The 17,444-nt window shown below is 35.4% G+C and overlaps 1 protein-coding gene across 1 annotated transcript in view; it reads right to left on the bottom strand.

The window, feature by feature from the left end:
• LOC306883822 (uncharacterized protein) overlaps nucleotides 1-12,954 on the bottom strand; it is a gene marked incomplete at its 3' end in the record, with an annotated part of 468,688 nt that extends 455,734 nt beyond the window's left edge. The window contains exon 1 of the mRNA XM_079439313.1: nucleotides 12,678-12,954. The remainder of the gene's footprint in view (nucleotides 1-12,677) is intronic.
• Nucleotides 12,955-17,444: the final 4,490 nt, after the last annotated feature.

Here is a 17,444-nt window from a genome sequence, read left to right as displayed (position 1 = left end):
TGTCAAATGTAAATGATTGAAGAACATGGATGATGAGGATAAACCTTTAATTGTGCACTAAATGTTAAGAGAAGAGTTAATGTTAAATTTAGCATTGCAACAGGTCATACCCTCTGTGTAAAAATGTATTGCTACCTTAAGAGAAATAGAAAATTAATTTCTTTAATTCAAATTTCACAGAACAATGGTTATTCAGTTCTGCTTGAAGAAAAACAGCAGTGCTGCAGGCGCCACATTATGGAGTCAGTTAGGTGAGTTTGCCTCTGGGTCGAGTTATAACCTTTAAGTCAATTATTTCCAAGCATTTCCATTGCATCACACTCAATGGACTTCTTTTAGCTGTTTCTTTGTCCGTAATCAGGTTTCTTTTGAAAACAAGATTTTTTTCCTTTGAAATCTTCAGAATTACCTATGGCTCTCTTACTGCTTGTAAAGGAATAGATTGTCATTTGAGTGACTGAACCCAAAGCATTACACTGCTGATGTCACGGTGCAATTCAGCGGCGGCTGACAGTATTGAAAACATGCCAAATGCAATGTAGGATTATACTAGGTAATCATCTTATTAGTCATTATGATTGATTAAACGCCTCCAGTGGGTTTGATATGACATCTGGTTGGGGTATTTGCATACATGCCACACTGCATAGCTCTTGTTTTGACCTTTTTACGATTAGCACAAGTCCTGACTGAATTAAAGGAGTATTTCAACCCCCCCCCAAAAAAACCTTACATTCAGGCCATCCAAAAATAACGCTAACATCACTTGCTCAGCAATGGATAAACTGCAGTGAATGGGTGCCGTCAGAATGAGAGTCCAGCCAGTCTGATAGAAAAATGCACCATTTAAACACAGTTTACAAGTGAAAACAGTCCAAAATAGTTCTAAACAAATATGCTGGTGGATTTTGATGTGAGAACTTTTTCAGTATACAAAGTGTTATTATTTGGCTTGGAGTAGTGGTTTAAAGTTAAAATGCCTTAATGATGGATTTGTTTCATGGAAACATGCAGCTTTCCACTTCCCAAGACATTAACTGATGGACTGGAGTTGTGTGAATTTTTGTGATGTTTTTTATCAGCTGTTTGGATTCTCGTTCTGACGGCACCCAATCACTACAGAGTATCCATTGGTGAGTAAGTGTTGTAATGCTACATTTCTCCAAATGTGTTTACATGAAGAAACAAACTCATCTATATCTTGGATGGCCTGAGGGTGAGTATAATTTCAGCAATGTTTTGTTTTTGGGTGAACTATACCTTTAAGGTAGAATTTGATGACAAAGAGAGAAATCTTATAGAATCAACATTTTATTTATAGCTCTGGCCCAAAACAGCACATAGTGTTTCTGTTAGATTAATTTACAAACATCCAATCCTGAATGTGAAGCTGATAATTCACCCCAGAAAAGGGGGACAGAACTGACACTTGTTATGGTACATTTATCTTCTGATGGAAAAAACAACAACAACAAGATTCTACCTATACTTGCTGCTTGAAAATGCATTAATCCATAAAAATGTTTGTACCAAACCCGCAGCTACAGTTAACTCATAAAAAAGCAAGGTTGTATTAAAAAATACACGCCATGGTGAAAGAAAACCTACAGTATGGCAAATTATTTCTTGAAGGGAAGATGTCAAGACTGCAAAACACTGTGTTTACATATTTTTATCTATTTTAATGGCTGAGATTGTCTCTAGGCCAGTATGCATAATATAAAAGGTATATAAAAAAGAAAGGTATTTGTGCTTTTGTTCTCAGTGCATTACAATGAGAGGGGTGCATTACATTTATAGGGGTGACTGGAACTTTTTTTTTTTTTTTATTACAGGGAAAATTCCTAAAAGTTATAACCTTGAAGTCTATTTAAATGTCCAATGTTATTGTTATTTTTTACAGTGAGGTTTTTAATAAAAGTTAAAACAACGGTCTAAAGTGTAAAACAAAGCAATTTTTCACAACAAATCTGCTTTTAAAATCTATTATGCAATGCTATTTAACTGCTTTTCATCAAAATAACAATTGATCCAATTCATGCAACAGTAGCCTGATCCATCCTGATGTTTATAAAAAATAACTTTCCTGAGAGCATGTTCAGCCTTTCAGTTAAAATTAGCCTTAATCTTGCTCAAATGTGTGCTAGTGTGGTTTCATTGTGTGTACTTTTTACCTTGGAACTGTTATACAAATATGATATTAGAATTTTCATTTCAAGGGCAGGATTATTCTAATTTGAACTACTGTATGTGTTTCCCAAAACTGAGATTGTAGCTACTGTGACAACTAGCCCCAGTGTCCTCTACAGCGACTTGCATTAAAAATACAATGTTTCTTAAGTATCGGAGATAAGGTTGAAAATCTGCCAAAGAAGCAAATGTTTACATCTTTACTGTGAGGCGTAGCAATTTAACTTGTTATTATGTGGGATTTACAAAGTCATTTTTTAGAGTTGCACATTGCAGAATGTGCAATCCTGTGTATTATTTGTGAGGATTGTGATAAGTCTATGTTTAGTGCCTTCTTTGAAAGACCATGTTTGTACTTCAGCAAGGCAATCAGAAAGGGATTGGCCCTCAGGAGAACCATCGCTCTCTTCCTCTTCCTCTTTTACTTTCTCTCTCTCCTTCTTTTGCTCTTCATCTCTTTTTGCTTCATTTTTACCCAGCGCTGCTCTTTCATCTCCCATCTCAGTTATGAATGTTTTATGCGTAAGTGAGATGGAGAAACTTAGAGAGACAGTAAACAGCAGGTTGTTGACAATGTGAGAGAAGATGAGACTATTTTGCACTTTCAAAAATCAGTCCAGATCCCCCTGTTTCATTTTCCTCAGAAACTCAGTAGTGTCGTCTTTCACAGAATCTGCTAAAACATGAAAGACATGCTTAGAATGGTGCATGTCATGAAATAGCATCAGGAATTATGGTTACGTTGGTATTAAGGCAAAATGTGATTTTTCTGGAAATGTACTTTTTGTTTTTTAATTATTAAAAATCATTTAACTATAAATGTATTTAGAAGGGGACCTTTGTGACTAACATGAAAACTTTGAACTTTAAAAACAAAAATCTATTATTTCACTTATTTGACCATTTTTGAGACACCACTGATCTATTTATATGCCTTTTGCATTAAAAAAGTATGACATAATGTTATTTTGAGTCACTTTGACCTAGAAATACACTTTCCATTTTATGCAATAAAAAAGTATTTGCATCCCAAAGATATAAATATGTATTAGCTGTCAAACCATTGATGTTGGGAAAACTGTCTAAAGATTGCAATTTTAGATGTTCAATTAAGACATCAACAACAGGTTACAATTAAAAACAACATATAAAATAAAAAAATAGAACATGCATGTATTATATATAGTGTTACATACTAATACTGTATATATTGGTACAAAAATTGTTTCATTACTTAAGCTGTTGTTAATGCTTTAATTCAATATATATAAACTGTTAAAGTCATGAGAGACTTGGAAACATTTTGAACAGTAGTGTATTTGATAGTAAATACTATCACTCTTATAGGTAAGATTATATAATAATATATTTTTTTCTTAAAGGTGTCATGAAATGGAAAATCAAAACCTCGAGAAACATACTATGCAAATCTGAAACTGCATTTCATGAGCATCATGACCTGTGAACAGTGTAATTAGAGAATCAAGCCGGAGACTAAACAGTCAGCTTCACAATGTTCCTCTTGGTGTGAAAAATAATCTATTAAATACAGAAAGCGATCAAAGATTGTTCTCATTATAATCGTTGGAGCTGTGAGTTCAAGATCAGTGCTAGTCTAGTGATTTGATCTGCATTTTTGCCAAAACTCCTGTTATAACCAATGACAGTTGCACTGCTCAACAAGTCTCTTAATTACAATGCGTTTTCCCTGTGTAGTATTTCTCTGAAGTTTTCGTGAGATTGTAGAAATCATGTTGCAATAAGGAGATCATTGGATCGTGTGCTCAGTAGACTGTGCAGCACTGCGACCTTTGATGCAACAGGAGTGAGTAGATCTAAATCTAATGCTAAAGTCAACAATTTTCACCATTAGTTCATTTTGGCTGCTGTTACAGTAAAAACACAGTAAAAGTTTACCAGAGAGTTCTACATGTAACACTCATTTCATATGCAAAAATGTTAGCCAATCACAGCAGTGAGCATTTACACTGAAGTCTAGCAGCAGACACGCCCCTTCCAATAGAGCTTCAACTTAATTCAGGGTAGAAAATGGCTATTTATTTCTAAATTATGACTGTTTTTGATGAAAAAACATACTGAGATTATAAATTTACCTCAGGAAACATAAAATAATAAAAAAAATGCATTCATGACCCCTTTAAAATCACGATCTGCTTCTCTCTAGATGTATTTTTTCTAGCTGACTACCTTCAAGCTGTGGACATTGAATACTTTTCCTGAGGTAACTATAATATTAGGTGACAAGTTGTTCACATCTTTGATGTCTTCCTGCTGCTGAAATACTGATTACATGAGAGATGATGCATTTGATATTTATTTTTCTTGCTGTAACTTGTAGTGATGTGGCAGGCTGATGGGGGAGAGAGTGTTATACAGTGCTGCCGTCTGAATCGACTAGGCAGCTACAGCGATTTGTCACACCACATTAAAGAGCATCAAAACAACATTTATTCTTTGATTTTCCCATGACCTTAATAGTTTGTGTATCCCATTTCAGCATGGATTGTTTTATGAACCTGTCACAATCTAATCAGGCTTTCCAAAGAGGTTGTTACTGAAGGATAGAGTAGCACAAACTATACTGGAAGTGTGAACAACCCCACAACCTGTGAGTAAGTGCTGTTTTACGTGAAGATGATGTCTACATAGAAGTTGAGCTATCCATCCATCCGTCCGTCCGTCCGTCCGTCCGTAAAAGTGGGGCTCAGTTGTTTCAGTGCATTCAACTAACAGCATACTAAACAACAGGGTTTATGTAAATAAATCATCTACAACCTGCTTATTTTCCAAACTTCTCTGAACAAATGCCTGTCACAGTCTGACACTTCTTTATTCCTCTAAACGACTGATGTGTCAGGAAAGTTTTATTTGAGAAGCAATATGACTATGAGGCAAAAAGTCAAGTGATCTTGACATGTGAAGCTGCTACAGCCGTGTGCCGCTGCGAACATGAACGCGTGATCTTTGTTCACCTGTATTGCTCATCCATTCCAGCAGCCTGTCAGCAGTGACGGGTGACAACAGGCTTCAAGTACTCAAACATATTGATGATTCCAGATATTTCGATTTTGACATTTCTGATATCTAAAGCTGTTCGGGTTCATGACTTCATAGACTCTGAAGTAAAAAAGAAGTAGATTTGCATTTCCAAATAGAAATAATAGTGCTTTCAAAGCAGTAAAAGAATGTTAGTTTTATGTCCATTAATTTTATTTATTTATTTGTAATTTGCACAGTTGCAGCATTATTTCTCATAATGGTGACTTGATTTCACAAGATTTTTAGTGTTTTTGAAAGAAATCTCTAATGCTCATCAATAATTCATTTATTTGATAAAAATACAGTAAAGACAGTAATATTTCTTTACAATTCAAAATACCTCTTTTCTATTTGAATTAATTTAAAATGCAATTATTTATTATTGTCATTTACCTTTATTATTGTCATAGCAAAGCTGATTTTTCAGCATCATTACTTCAGTATTCAGTGTCACATGATCCATCAGAAATCATTCTAATATGTGGATCTTGTGAAAAATTTCTTTTCAATTTGTTTTCAAATTTAACAGATTAGTTTTTGTTTATTATAATTGAGGAAACTGATACATTTTCAGGATTATTTTACAAATAGAAAGTTCAGATGTTTATATGAAATGGATCATATATTTAGAAATAAATTTATATATTAGAAATGTTATTATATGATATATTTTAACTAGAAATCTTTGTATGATTATTAATTCTTGTAAAATTCTAAAATCTTTACTGTCACTTTTGATAATTGTAATTTGCAGAGACCATGATACATTTTTCAGGATTATTTTACGATCTCACAATGAGTTAAAATCTCACAATATGACATTTTTATTTCAAATTTATTTTAAATACTTTGGTTGACGTGCTCAATATAGTGGGAATATAATCTCTCCATTGTTGAATAGTGTGGTTATTAGCGTGATGTATTTGTGCTATCATCAAGTAACCAAGTAACAGTGCATACAACTCTGATACTGTTGCCATGCTGCTATAATCTCAAACCCATTTCCATGGCAATGAGCAACAATTATGAATCCTTTGCTCTGATGAGTATGTCTTTTCTGTGCCCCGAGAGATTGCTTTGTTTGTGATAACCGTTTTGCAGACGTGAATCTCCCCACACTTAACCGTGGGTCAGGGAGTGTTTAGTCACCACAGTTTCTCTAACTGTTGTAATGTTTCCTCGCGGGGCCAATTAATCCAGACGAGTTTCTGAAGGGCTGTTTGTAGCCTTGACCTTCTCCTCATGATGTCATTGGGCTCCGCCTCCTCTTCTTGTCAGTGTGGAGCACTCATTTACATTACGCTAATGAACGAGGGCTGCAGAGGCTCATTTACGCTGTTAAAATTCAACTTCAGAACATTGTAAGTGGTTAATACCTTCTAATTTCACTTTCTAAAACACATTTAGTGCCGTCAAGGACAGCGTCTGCTCTAGCCTGGCAATTATCTCATGAGGTTGATACCAAGCTTGTGTTATTTTTGGTGATAAAGTGGCTTTATAGGCCATTAAGTGTCCGTTGTGATGCAGTAAAGTGAATGCAAATTCTGATTTTATATACTTTGTCCTCATTAATGATTAGCTTTTTAGTAGTGTTTGCTAAAGCAGTCATCACCTTTATGGTTACTTATGCTTACAATCTTTTTGATTGTGATGTGGACATGAATGAACCTCAATTGTATGGCTTTTTGAGTAGAGGTGTGCTACTAGTTTACCAAGTGATTAGACTTGTAATTTCTGATAAAACGGCAAGAAATCCAATAGATTTACAATGAAGGGATCAAAGCCAGATGAGAATATCAAAGACTGCAACCTGCTTTGACTTTGACTTCATAATAACCACCCACAACACCCTAGGAACAACCTACAACACCTTAGTAACTGTGTAGAACATGCTGCCAACCATTCAATACTATCTAGTAGCCCCTCAGAGCACCTCAGCAACTGTTCAAAACACTTTAACATCCACTTGGAACCCCTTAGGAACAGTGCTGGGTAGATTATTTACCGATTACCAGTTACATGATGAAAATTGTAATCTAGTAATGTAATCTAGATTACTCAAGTGATTTATTCGGACTACTTTCAGATTAGTTATAGATTACTTTTGACCCTAACTTTAAATGGGATGAGCTCATCAGAGAACGTGTTGTAAATTTTTGAGATTTAATTTTAAATCTCACAGGGATTTGTAATCCATAAAAAGTAACTGTAATCTGATTATGAGCATTTTAAAATGTAATATAAACCAATTACAAGTACTACATTTTTGGAATCACATAATGTAATCCAGATTACATGTAATCAGTTACTATCCCTCTATCTAAAAATCAACTAGAACACTAGCAACCAATCTGAACATCCTAATAACCACATACCAATGCATTAGCAACCGTTGGAAAACCTTAACAACCACATAGAACACCCTAGTAACCACTTAGAACACCTTGATTCCTCCTAGAATATTCAAACAACCACTCAGAACAATTTAGCATCTAGAATACACTAGTAACCATTCAGAACATGTTAACAACCATATAAAACAGTCCTACAACCATCCATAACACCTTAGCAACCACCTAGATCACTTTTGTAACCACGTAGCAACACCTTGGCAACCACCTAAAACATGTCTAGCATTGTGACAGCAACTGTTTCAAAGGATTGTAAAAATATTATTTTGTTTTACTGTTGTTAACAGCAGGGTTAGAATTGTAATGTTGCTATGTTTTTAATCAAACCACAATTTGACGCTATAGTGCGTTCTCAGCCATAAATAGGGTGAGAAAGGAAAGCAAATCCACAAAGAGTGAAATCCACAAGAGATATTTAAACAGCTAATGGGGTCTTACCATTGAGCTTTTCATGTTACTTCTCTTCAGTGAGCTCTGGGATATCACGACACAAACTCCTACCTCTCAGATCTGTGTGGAGGAAGAAAGACAAAGAAAGACAAAGTGCGGGTTTCACAGGGCTGGAGAAAAGAGATGTCATTATTCCTGGGACTCCCTGATCCACTGCTGCAAAGCTCCTTCACCATGAGTGTTACACAAATGGCAGTTGCAGAAATAGAAACGATAACGCTTGTGATGAGAAAAAAGGTTCATTGCGTCATCTGCATTTTGTGATTTTAGCAGGTCACAGAAATATTGTTAGTAACCTTGTTCATTGTGAATCCTCTGCAGTGAATGGGTGCCGTCAGAATGAGAGCCCAAAAAGCTGATGAAGTGAAAAGATTCAAAAGAAGCAAATCCATCATTAAGGTATTTTAACTTTAAACAGTCACTTCTGGCATATTTGCTTAGAACTGTTTCTTATAAATACACAGCTTTTTGCTTCACTAGATGCTAATTTATGAACTAGGGTCATGTGGATTACTTGTGGATTATTGATGTTTTTATCAGCTGTTTGAATTCTGATTCTGATGGAACACATTCACTGCAAAGGATCCATTGGTGAGCAAGTGATATAATGCTAAATATCAGGAAGGCTATTCCAGAGTTTGGGAGCCAAATGTGAAAAAGCTCTACCTCCTTTAGTGGACTTTGCTATCCTAGGTACTACCAAAAGTCCAGAGTACGCAGTTAGGTACGCAGGAGCTAAAACATTTAGGGCCTTATAGGCAAGTAATAATATTTTGTAAATGATACAGATCTGAATAGGTAGCCAGTGCAGAGACTGTAAAATTGGGGTAATATGAACCCTGAACCGTGACAGGCGGAGTCCGGGATGTTGTCGTTTAGCCATGTTTCGGTGAAAACAAACACACAACAATCCCTTGCCTCATGCTGTGTAGACCGACTGAGTTGAATTAAGTCCAGTTTGTTTTCCAGAGAGCGAACGTTTGAGAGCATGAGTGTTGGAAGAGCTGGTCTTGTGGGGTTAGCTCTTAGCCTAGCTCGTATACCTCCGCGCTTACCGCGCTTCCGTCCTCTCTCACACCGCTTGCGACACTGCCTTGTGCGGGTAGCGTCAGTACGCGAGGCCGCGGTCTCGAGGTCCGGCTCCAGCAGTAAACAAAGGCCTCGTAGCTTCTTAGTAGCCGCCGGCGAGAGTTGGTGTCTGTATGCGTTGCCGATATCCAAAAGAATTTGGCGATCATAGATGAGTTTTGGAGTGATTTCCTTATGAGTTAGCGGTAAACTGACACTATTTGGAGATGAACAGATGACATTAAAAGACATAAAATCACCGTCTTTGGGACCCGGAGTAGCCGCTGCGTCTGACCGCGCCGCCATTTTGGATTCAATTTTGGATTCGCCATTTTGTCCTCATGAAAAACAAACTCATCTATATCTTGGATGACCTGAGCATGAGTCAGTTTTCAGCAAATTACAATTTTTTGGGTGAACTATTCCTTTAAGTCTGCACACACTTTTCAGCTAATTTCTTTGCCATTTTCTGTGCAACCAGTTAGGTTTGATAGTGCTGTGCAATTACTTGAATGTGTTTTTGCTACATCTGTCTGTTGTTCATGTCAGTCAGCCGATCTCTACTAGTCTGAGTGAGCGTTTCAGAATAAGCAGTCAGTGTGGACCAGGCTTTATGCTATAAGTCAAAAGTCTGCCTACGCAAGAGTAAGTGAAAGTGAAGTGACATACGGCCAAGTATGGTGACCCATACTCAGAATTCGTGCTCTGCATTTAACCCATCCAAAGTGCACACACACAGCAGTGAACACACACACACACAGCAGTGAACACACACCCGGAACAGTGGGCAGCCATTTTTATGCTGCGGCACCCGGGGAGCAGTTGGGGGTTCGGTACCTTGCTCAAAGGCACCTCAGTCGTGGTATTGAGGGTGGAGAGAGCGCTGGACATTCACTCCCCCCACTTACAATCCCTGCTGGTCCGAGACTCGAACCCGCAACCTTTGGATTACGAGTCCGAATCTCTAACCATTAAGCCACGACTTCCCACTTTTTTATCTGCGTCTGTTGTAAGCATCTGTTAGTGATTGATGGATCCATAAAGTAAACTACAGTCAACTGTCGACCTACTCTGGAGGTCAATACCTACAGGTACAGACATACAGAGATGGGTATTGTTGTTCTTGCACACTTATGTGTTTTTCATTTCTTTCCTACAACATCTAAATTGCATCTCATTTAGTGGAAGTGCGTAACCAACATCTGCACATCAAAAACAATGTTTCTCATTACCGCCTGCATCCTACAACATTATTGACTGATAAATATTATATATAAACAATACCATACTAAATATCAGCACTCTAATTTCACTTTGTCAAATTGAATCATAAGTGCTGTCTCTCAGTGATAGCATTAATAATAAATTATTTTTTTCTTTATTTATATAATTTCTTTATAATTTTTTGTATTTATATTTTATAAAAAATTTTATTTAGATTTTATTGATTTGTGCTTTTTTCATTTTTATTGTTTTTCATATATCTCTGTTTAGCATAGTTATCTATTTTAGTTGTATTATAATATTTATATTTTAGTTTTAGTAATTTTAGTATTTTTATTTAAATGAAAAGTAAAAAAGTAGCTTTGGCAGCTAACTGAAATAAAATAGATTTGATTTTTCATCTGTTTTTATGCTTGATTGTATTTCAACTTTTATTTTGATAAATAAAATAGAAAAATAATTAACAATAACAACATTGCTTTTTCCTAGTTCCTCTAAAGGTTTCTTGTTGATCTTAACTTGGGATTGCAAAGTAACGCTATAAAGCTGCTTTGGGCTGTTTTGTATTGTGAAAGAATTTATATTATTTTTTATTCATTTTTTTTTCATTGAATTTAATCAGGAAGTTTGGGCATTAAGCACTATAGTTTTCATTTAACAGCTGATTATTACAGGCAGTTTCATTTAGCTAGAAGTAATGTTAGACTAGTGTATTTTATATGCTTATGTGTTATAGTGAGCGAAATCAGCTTGTGGCATTTCTCAAAGATATATTTTTGGCCACATAATTGCATTTTGAAAGCCTTGGATTATTTTCTTTCTTCGAGTGGGTGTATTTTTTTTCATGGCAGTATTATTAACCACTCAGGTTATGATGTAGTACACAGATGTGTTTGTTTGCTCTTTCTTTTTCTTTTCACTTTAAGCTCTTTATTGCATTTGACCCTGGAACAAGAAGAAATGAATGATTCATTTAGGTTTTATTGAAAGCTTGAGAGATTTCTTAATTGTTTGCTTTAGTTTCAAAAGCGGCCAAAGAACTTGTTTGTATTTTCTTGGAGTGACATCTTGGATTTTTGTAAAAATTATTTTTTGTAATTTTGACCATGTAACACTTTATTTTAAAGACTAATTCTATGACTTTCAATTATATGACTTTTGCTTCCTTAAACTCCTAATTTGCTGCTATGTAACAGTAGTTGTTAAGTTTAGATATGGGGTTGGATGAAGGGATCTAAAATATAGTCATGCAGAATAAGGCATTAATATGTGCTTGAAAAGTACAAATAAACAGCGATTAGTTAATAGTTAATTAATAGTGAGAATTTCTCCTAAACATATAAATACAAATAAGTGCAATGTCACATGATTCAGTAATGCAAACAACTTATTTCTTGTATTTAAAGGGATAGTCCCCCTAAAAATTAAAATTGTCATCATATTCTCACCCTCATGTCACTCCAAACATTAATGACTTTCTTAGAAGATATTTTTAAAGACATATCTCTATGTATGTTTTTGTGCATACAATAGAAGGCAATGGTCAGCAAAACTGTTGTGTTACCAATATTCTTTTATGTTGCGCAGAAGAAAGTAAGTCATACAGGCAGAGTAAATTATGACAATTTTTCTTTTTGGGTGAACTATCTCTTCAGGTAAATTTTAATAAAAAAAATTTAAACGTGTTTGTACTTATATTTGATATGCCACAACATGCTTTCAAATAAACTTCCTAAAGTTTCAAGGTTCAAGAAGTTTTCTGTCTGCTAATGAGGCTCTTTCTGTGGTTGGCTCAGTGTAGAGAGGGACAGGACCGTGAAATTACTTGCCCTTCATATTTTGCGGTGAGCACCACACCGCCTGACTCCACAGTTCATCTTACCATCTGGTGCCTTTATTGTGAGTTATGAGGAAATTAATAATCTGTTTATTGAACAGGCTTTCCCTGGCTTGCTGAAAGAAGATATAAAGATACTGGAGCTGCAAATGGCATCGAAGATAAAAATTCAGCAGGTGTCCCAATCTCACCATCATATAAAGCAGCCATACCACACATTTTTTTTAAATATTACTTTATTTGTTCCCCGAGGTCCTTTTCAGATTTAGTTATTATTATTATAGTCCATGTTGCTTTAAATGCTAATGAGCTCTGCTGACCCCGCCCCTCTCTTCCGTGGAGTAACGAGCAGGCTGTGAACTTCAGCCGCAAAACTGTCTAACTAGCACATTATTAGGAAAGGCGATTTGCAAAGATTCATAAAAACCCTTACTCACTTCTTCTGTAGATGAAGCTGGATCACAAATGATTAGTGCGAACATAGACGCATTTAGGCAGATCGGGGATCGGCGCATTCCCTTCAAAACAAAAGTAACATTAATCCTCTGCATCTTCAGCGGCTCAGATGTTGGAAGTAAATGATGACTGCTATATTCATTATTACATCCAACAACAGAATGCCTCAATTGCTTAGTCTGAGTCATCTTGTCTTGCCCTGCACCGGAGTCAACACAATGGCGGTGGGACTGTTTACAGCTCACTCAGGGCGGGTCTAAGGTAAGACGGTCTTTTCAATCAACTATCGTGGGAGCAGCCTGCACAGAACTACGTCATTCTGACAGGAATCTCAGAACAGCCTGATTTGAGAAAGGAGATTTTAAAACAGGGAATTAAAAAAAAAAAAAAAACACTGGGTGGATTTTTATCATTATAGGATGGATGTGTACACACTTCCAACAGACATTTATGTTCAAAAATATTGAAAAGTGAATTTTGCATCCAAATTCACATGACCAATAATATGATATAGGACTAATATTTCCTTCCTTCCTTCCTTCCTCCCCTCCCTCCCTCCCTCCCAATAGAGTACCATAGGCGACCTTAGTGGACCCTTTGAGGCCTATATAGTTTCCCTCCATTGTTATTTTCTTAGTTCATATGGTGTTAGAATTAGTAGTTGAACTCACTTTATCTGAATATGACTGGGTTTACCAAAAATCAAAGCCAATTTTAAGTAATCAAACAACAAAAATAAATTTGAAACCTAATGAACCATTTCTTTATTGAAAAGTTAGTGTTTAAAAGTACATTTTCACCGAGACAATGCATCTTAATTGAAAAAGCTTTGTTGATTTGACATTAAATGTTCACTGCAATGCTTTTTCTTAATGCTAATGCAATTAATGACAAATGTTAACAGCAAGTTTAGTTTTCATTTCACTTTTATATTTTATTTTCTGTTTTATCTGTCAACCAAAACGTAAATTAATTCCTTTGACTGTAGTGACATTTAATTTTCAATTCATTGGTTGCATTTTATAATACAAGGATGATACAGTGTAACTGTGAAGTTTAAATAAAAATCAAATATTTGTAATAAATTATAATCAAATATTGATTTTATTATTATTTTTTTTTAATTTTGCCAATTTAATAATGAAATAGGTAATTCATTTTTTTCATCTGATAAATATATTTAAAATGCCTTCCATATAGGTCAAATCTCAAAGCTTTTAAGGCCACTAAAAGGATTTCAATTTTCCAGTTACTTGTGAGTCATCTTTACATATTGGCATATGAGTAAATGAGAATTCTGGCTGGCACAATTGGCAGGTCACAATGTGTTGCCTCTCACCATCGGCATGCTGGGATTAACCGCCACCTGTTAATAACCAGAGGATTTTCCCTAATGTAAATCGAATCCTGAAATATGCCAGCCCACTTCCAAGTGCATTTACATAGTTGCTTCTGCTAGAGCTTTATATGTCTGAAAGACTTTTTCTTTGGCAACAAAGAATGCATGGAATTCAACAATTCAGTTTTTGTTTCCCTGACCTCTCCCTGACCCATTTGTAGCTTTAAACCAAATGGATTCTCACACATGATTAATAATTCTATATGCAGATATTTGAACAAACTCAGGCTTTGTCCCAAAACTGAACTCAGCTTTTTCTTGATTGCATTTTGAGCCTTGAAAATCCAGTAACAGCCAGCAACATCTGTGGAGATAAGAGAACATGTCAATCAACTGAAACAACTGATGTCTTTGTACAGTTTCTGTACAGAAAACTCTGCTTTGGAGGCTTTTTCTCCAGGGGAATGGGAGAAAATAAAGGAGGTCATAATCCAGTGGAATGGGATCTCCAGCGGCCTCATCCCACCTGTGAGCCAGTGTGCCGTAGGTCAAATTCCCTACTTCATTTTCACACTCGGCTTGAATTGTTTTTCTCTCCTGTACTCCCGCTAACCCTCACAGAAGCTGTACAGTTCACTCAGAAGTTGACATTGCGTTTTTTTTTTTATTTCATTTTTTGCTCCGATCATGAAGCACCCATCTTTTCTCCCACAGGGAGCGTTTCTGTTTCAGAAAATGGAAGGAACTCTCAGTTTTCTATCTCTTCTAATGTTATAACTCACATCCCTCATCCATCCATTCATCCGTCCATCCATCACCTGTCGGCTCTTTTCATTACCTGCTTTGCTCTTGCGGAATAGAAGGCCGTTTCCACCACGATTTCCCGTAGATAAGGGGGTGCGAGCCAGTTCACATGGAAACTGTTATCAGAAGTCTTGCTTTTATATCGTGACCACCACCAGGGATTCTGTAGCTTCGACATGCCCTGGGTAACATAACCAACTATTTCCCCCCCGCTGAGATCTTTTTTCCCCTGCTGTTTTGGGTTGCTTATGGTTGTCGTCTAGTACAGCTACTACAGTATTGGAATATCTGATTAAAGCTTTCTGTGCACTCTGAGGTTGATCAGATCAATTTAAATCTCATTACTGATTTTAATACGAGGGTAAGTGCTGAACTACTAATAACAATATGCTTTTAAAGTCTCTCAGTGTGAAACTCCATTGTAGATTGTTGCCAAGGGTTACAGACTTCAACTCGTATAGAGCGAGAGAGTGGAAAAAAATCAAATATGAGTGAGCGCCGCATATGAAAATGTAGTTTAGTAGAAATTAGAGAGACAGAGGTGAGAGATGTCACGTTCCTTGTAAAGATAATAGCTAATGCTAATGTAAACACAGCCATTTCAGCGCATTCTATGTCAGTAACAAATGTAAAAAGATTTAATTTTTAAAGCCAGATAAGTTGAATGAAAATTAAACCGCACTGACTGAAGTTGTAAATCAAAGAAAGACTATTAAGGTCATTGCGCACTGAGTCCGAAATTTTTGCACGTTAAAAAATAAATACGCCCTCACGTTGTGTCAATCACGTTTACACACTGCCTCTGAAACAAATTCGGATCAGGTTCGATTTTCTGCATTTTCGTAGCATGCATTTTGATAGGAAAGGATGGGGAATAAAAAAACGCATGCGAAAATTTCAGACTGCGTTTCCTGGTGTGTTTTCCAAGAAAATATTATTTCTGTCTTTCTACGTCAAAAATTCTTTATAACTATTTATGAAATTTGCTAGCAATTTCTTAGTGGCAATTGTTCTAAATTTTTAAAATTTAGTTTATCATAGTCATTTTAATACAGATGCATCTGCATCAAAAACAAGAGAATTTTTAATGCAACTTCCATTCTTTTTTGTACCTCTAATAGTAAATTATGAGATTATTGTAGGTAAAAAAAAAAAAAGTGATTGACTTGAAACAATTGGATGCAGGTCATTCACTTTAAATAGAAATTTTGTCAAAGATGAAAAGGGGTTTTCAAGCATCAAAACAATCAAAGTTTAATGCAGCTTTAATTTTTCTGTACATTAGAGTGTACCTTGTTTAATTTAGTTTTTTTTTTTCTTGCGAGCAAAACAATAATGACTAATATACATTTTTACTTTGATTCACAGAAGACACCCACGTAATTCAGTGTAACAATAGTTCATATATGAAAAATTCTTGTCAGGCATATTTAGAACGAGGTTACAAACTCTATTTAAGGATATATATATATATATATATATATATATTATTTTTTTTTTTTTCATCTTTACCAGTTTTTGTCACGTTCCTTCATACGTTTTACCCATATGTCAAGTTTTTAATAATTTAAAATATAATAAAATTTGGTATAATCACTTTTGTTTTATGTATTTTAATAAGAACAGGTCAGAAAAAGTGTAAATTTTTACATAAATATATCTGTTACGCTGGATAATGAAGGAACTTTATTTTACCCATATTTTGACATTTCTTTTTCACAAATGTTATTTGAAACATTAAATTAGACACTTCACTTGCTTTCTGTGTAGCCTAAATCACTTTTGTAAATTTAATTTGATGTGAACCCCGAAATGGGACATCTTTGACCCAACTGTCACCACGACTTTGGTTTATTAAAATAAAGCTATTTATAAAGAGAGAATTTGCATTATAATTTCCTAACATGCAAATCAAAAACCTCATCACTATGGTGTTGGCTTGTGAGCCAACTAACTACCTTTAAAATGAAATTGGTGCATGATGCTCCTGCACGCTTACAAAAGGATATATAAGCAATAGGATATGTACAATAACTTTGTTGGAAAATGTTCTTATCCAGTATGTTCAGAGATAAATGAGTATAATCCAAAAAAACAGGTTCATTTCATGCTTCAATATCACAAGCTATACAAAATATTGGATCTGTGAAAGAGCAGTTTTAGTATGTAATTTTATTTTTCTGCCATTCTGCTGCTGATGAAACAGCAGGTGGTCAGATGCATGTGATTTCACACACATCAACATGCCTGGAAACCTAAAAGCTTTTCTGCACCTACGTACTTTGTGACATGAAGCACAACGATCCATAAGCTCCCAGAGTTTTCTCTAGCAATTGTAGCTTATTTGACAGAAAAATCACATACAATTTGAGCATCGCGTGATGATGCTCTCTAACAGATTATTTAATGTTAAGAATGCAAGCAAGCAGCAAGTATTACGTACAAAGAAATGATTAGTACTGTATGTCTGATACAATATTGATAAGTGATGCACACTCACATCAGATGAAGACTGCAGTTCAGTCTCAGTTGTGGTTGGACAAAATAATGTGAACACCTGGGAAATATGCAATGTTTCTTTATTATGGTGTTTTAACACTATTTG

This window comes from Barbus barbus, assembly GCF_936440315.1.
Source record: "Barbus barbus genome assembly, chromosome: 18".
NCBI classification, from domain to species: Eukaryota; Metazoa; Chordata; class Actinopteri; order Cypriniformes; family Cyprinidae; genus Barbus; species Barbus barbus.
Note: the sequence above shows the minus strand (reverse complement) of the source record. Positions and strands in the feature narration are given on the sequence as shown.